This window comes from Lissotriton vulgaris, unplaced genomic scaffold (genome assembly GCF_964263255.1).
Source record: "Lissotriton vulgaris unplaced genomic scaffold, aLisVul1.2 SCAFFOLD_2974, whole genome shotgun sequence".
Classification (NCBI taxonomy): Eukaryota; Metazoa; Chordata; class Amphibia; order Caudata; family Salamandridae; genus Lissotriton; species Lissotriton vulgaris.
Window position 1 is genome coordinate 237217 of NW_028242723.1, and position 5062 is coordinate 242278.

Consider the following 5062-nt stretch of genomic DNA (forward strand, 5'->3'; position numbering starts at 1 on the left):
TTTTTTAAAGGGTGACAGGGTACCCACAAAAGATTAAAAAACATAGAAAACACATAATTTCTACAATGGCATTTCATATTTAAACCTAAAAAACACACGGAAGGAACTGATATGAGGCAGTCAAAAATGTGCCTTTATACTGTTAATTTGAAATAGATGTAAACAAGGCAAAGGACTGTTCATTCTGGTCTCAATGCTTCTTGTCCCCAATCAAATGTAACACAACTTTCTGCGTCAATGAGTTTCGGTGGGACAAAGTAGATATGACCACCTTCTTCAGAACGAACAAGGATATTCCTTCCTGATTCTGTATTATTCAATGTATCTAACAGAAATCATGAGAATAAAATTAACATCAAAAAGGCATCTCTGTCTCAAATACATCAAACTGATCCACACACTTGAAGTGATAAAAAAGTGAAGCTCTATGCCTTATAGTGCTATTTTCTATTCTTGTTGCTGGAATCCTAGTACTCACAAAATTGGGCCACCTGACAGAAACAGCTTGCCGACTGACCCATCCCATAATGCTGTCTGTTCTTTAGACTACATAGGCTGTCATTATTGCAGTTTCACTACTCTGCAGTGCAGGTTAGCTGTCTCATGTCATCATGGCAGTACCTTAAGCTCATGCACTATGCTGATAAAAGAAATTTGATTGGAGTGATATTGCACATTTAGAGAATTTTATTAAAAAATGTTTTTTTAGGATGGGGAAATACCGGCCGCACAGCCCATGTTTGACGCATAAAGGTGATGTGGTAGAGGCAAAGGTGGTGGTGCAAACAGGCAAGGGGATGAGCCCTATAACCCCTCAACAAGTGTGTGGTGAGAACCACACGCTAAGCAAAAACAAACAAATGCCTATTGCACACACCCAACAAGAGAATAGAGTACAGATTCTGTGCCTTGATAGACACCTAAAGAGAACAAATTGCAGCTGTCAGAGAGAACACTAATGTCTTTATGATTCAATCTTCATTTAATTTTCTTGATAGCCAGCCGACACGTGTTTCGTCGCGCGGGAATGTAATGATTCCGCGACTCATCAGGGCTGAATGATTGAGGTAGCGTACTCCAGGTCGCTAGGCCGTTGATAATTCCAATCCGGCCCGCTCGAGACCAGGTAATCAGAAGTGTGTCCAGATAAAATCTGCACATTTCTCTAGGTGATTCCGCTTGTTGGTTGTTCGAAAAAAAACACGTAAATTTGTGATGACGTAAGCGGCGTTGGGATCTTCAAGATATAAGGAATTTACTCGTGAGGCGTGGCCGAGGCGTCAAGATGGCGGTCGCACTTTAAGGGTGCTCTGGACCCCCATCCGTCACCCGCCTCTATCCTACCTGCTCTGGTGCCATTCCTACACTCTCAGCACCCTGCCTGTGTCCGCCGCTGCAGCTGCTTTCCCCAGGTTGTTTCCCGGCTCCTGGAGGTTGTCCCTGCGGCTCCCGATGCCCTGAAGTGACCGGCGCCGACGAAACAATGGCGGCATCCCGCGCGCCTCGCGAGTGATGGTGGCTCCCCCCCTGAGAGCCCTGCGGTGATCTCCTGGGCTCCCTGTGGTGGTCGGGAGGCCAATCGCGAGTCCCGGAGCTGAGGGCCGTGGTCGGGGCTGCCTGGCGCTTCCTCCTTGGTCCCGGGTGCAGGGGCCTGGCGCCCGCTCCTTTACTAAGATGGCGGCCCCCTGTGTTGACCCGGCCTGCTGCCTTCGCCTGATGTCTGTCCTCCCAGGCACCCAGTGGAGCTTGTGAGGCTGCCGCCTCCCCGATACCAGAGGGTTGCTCCTGTGCCTCCTGCGACGGCTCCGCTCGACCTCCCACAGGAGCGGAGCCACAACGCAGCCTGCTGACCTGCTGCAGCTGAGATCGATCTGCAGGGTGCGAGGCGCCGCTGCCTGGGGCGGCCGGCCTGGACGTGCTGCGACTGCCAGGAGGTTTGCGGCCCCGCGCTCTGTGTGACACAGAGGGGGGTGAGTGGCCTAGGCGGCTCGCCCGGTGGCCGCGTCCTGCCTACCTGCAGCCCGGGCCCCATCCTGATTGGGGGCGCTGCCCTGCCCTGACTGTCGGTCCATTTTGCTGAGGTCCCCCTCCCCCCCTCCTCTACGCCATATTTGGGGGAGGCCAGCCAGCGAGGGGCTCTTGAGTGTGCCAGCAGCTTCCTGGGGTAAGGAATCCTGTGATGCCCTGTGATCCCTGAGGGCCCCCCGTGTTTGGCCGGGAGTCTGGGCGCCGGTGTCGGCAAGGTTCTGGCCCAGTTGGACGGGCTGCCACCCGGCCAGAGCGACTTGCACTGACAGTTGAGCGGCGGCCTTCCTGTGTCCACCGAGACTGCTGAGACCGAGGCCCACCTTCCTCTCGCCCGCCTACGGATCTACTGGGGCGGCCGGACCTGCCTACGCTACCCGCAGAGCCGCCCTTGGTCTGCGCATCGACGTCGGTAAGGCTGTGGCCCAGCTGGTCGCTTTACCACCTAGTTGGAGGGATCTGCATTGGGATAGGAGCGGCGCCCTTCCTGTACCAACCGAGAGTTCTGGGACCGTGACTCGCGGGGCTGCTGGCCCTCTCTACGATACCCGCTGTGCTGTCCTCGCCCATTTAAGTCGGTGGCTGCCCTCTGCTTCCCTGGGGCCTGGCGCGGTGGGCGGTGTGCGGCACTGAGCTTCGACGTCCTGCCCGTGTTACTGAGGATCGCGGCGCCTGTCCTCGCATCGGTCCCTGGCCTCGGAGGGCCGCCGGGCCATGGGGAAGCCTCGGGCGCCTGCGCTCTCTGTGCCCGCCACTCAGACGACCTTCAACAAGTTCTCCACGCTGGAGCGGGGGGCTGGCGCGGACAAGCCGCTGGGCTCAGGACCTGCTGGAGGAGACCTGCAAACTATCCTCCATGCGATCTCGACCTCGCAGTCTTCGGTCGAGGCTAAGGTGGGGGAGGTTAAAATTGACGTGTCCCTCATCCGTCACGATCTCCGCAAGGCTACGGAGTGCCTCACGGAGGCTGAGTCCCGGATCTCCGCGGTGGAGGACGATGTCTCCACCATCAAGGCCCAAATGGCCCGTCTTCAATCACAGACTGCTGAGCTTCACCGCCGGGCCGAAGATGCGGAAAACAGAGCGCGTCGAAACAACCTGCGCCGCCTGGGATTCCCGGAGAAAGTCGAGCGAGTGGATGCGACCACCTTCCTAGAGGACTGGATCCGGGGCTGGACACCAAAGGACAAGCTCTCCCCATGGTTCGCGATTGAGCGTGCTCATCGCTCCTTGGGCCCCGAGCATCCACCGGGAGCCCCTCTTCGACCCTTCATCCTTCGCATCCTTAACTTTCGGGACCGGGACGCCATCCTGAGGGCCGCTCGGAAGTTAGGACAACTGCACCATCGAGACTCCAGGATATTGGTCTTTCGTGACTATTCAAAGGAGGTCCAGTCCCAACGTCACTCCTATGAGGAGGTGAAACAGAAGCTGCCGGCGTTGCACATCCGCTATGGACTCCTCTTTCCAGCCCGCCTCAAGGTCTTCTTCCAGGGCCGAACCCTCTTCTTTGACTCCCCGCAGGCGGCGTGGACCTGGGCCACGGAGGGGATGCCTCTCCAGCTGCGAACGACCCGCTCGCCGCCCCGAGTTGCCCCGGACCGCCCAAACACTCAGGCACCCAAGCCTAGGCAGCGCAGGACCGGGTCCCGCAGAAAGGGGATGCGTGGAGCGTGGGGCTCCTGATTGCTAGGCCCCGTGGCCTGGCGGACCTACCCTGAGACACAACGGAGTGCCCCTACACCGCCCTCACAGGCAACGTCCCTGATCGACCTACAGTCGGCCCGCAGACCCGCTGCCACCCTGCAGCGTGCCTCCTCGGACACTGATCTCTCCAGGAGCCCAATGCTTCGTGGTTCCGAGGGGGACTCCGACTCTGGACTGAACGTAATTTCGCCATGACCCATGTCCTCTAGGCCCTGAGGCCTGCACCCACACCACAGGGGCCGACTCAGGCTCGGTCGTGCCAATGGCTCCACGTTCTGCTGACTTCCGAGGCCCGGCGTCTGGAGACATGGACTCCTTTTTGCACCGCCATGGCAGCATGGGCCTATCTACGGACTCTTCTTCCTCTACTCCCGTGCTTGGCTGACGTGGGTCCCTTTGTGTGGCTCTGCTGGTTCCTGTCCTGCTTTAGGGAGGAGGGTCTCCTTGGAGCACCAACACTTGCCTGCGGCACCCTGGTGGCATTAGCCGATTTATGGACAAGTTATCCATCTTTTCTCTACAGTTTATATGGCGATATCCTTTGTTGGGCACTGGTAAATCCTACAGCATGTAGGGGGGTCCTCCTTATTCGTACTTCGGACCATAGTCCTTTTCCCCAGCTAACCGTTTTAGTTTAGCATTTGTCTTAAGAGGTTGTACTTAGTTTAGGGCGACATATGCTTCCCGTTTCGAAGTATAGGGTGGGGGGAGTTGGGGGATTGGGGGGGGGGCCGTTGTCCCTCATGTGTTTGGTGTTTTCGGCCGCCTACGGGCCGCCTTTGTTGTTTTTCCACCGCTGGTCACCTGTCCTTTTCCTCTTCCTCAGCAGTCCCATGCAACCCTGTCTACCTATGGCATACTCTGGTTCCCTGTGATGGACTTTGACCTGCCCCCTGCTCACGCGAGATGCCACCCTCTATGGCTTGTGTCTCACAGACCTACCCCAGACACTATCGCCCCATCTTAGTGTACCCTCCCGCACCCCGTTGTCCCCTGCATCACTCCCTGCCTAGTCTGGATCTCCCCCATGCCTGCGCGGCGACCCCCACAACTCATTCGCCCCGCTACAATATATGGCCCCCTGTATGCCTTACACCTCTGACGTGCCACTTCACATCCTGTCTTGGAATGTGAATGGCCTTATGGATCGCATTAAGCGCACGGCGGTGCTGCGGGTGGCCCGAGGCCTCCTCCCTGACGCCCTGCTACTCCAAGAGACTCATCTCCTGGGATCCCAATGTCAATTCCTGGCGCGCTATGGGTTCGACCGTGTTTGGCACTCTGGTTTTGCCAGGGGCTCCCGGGGAGTGGCTGTTCTTCTGCGGCGCGG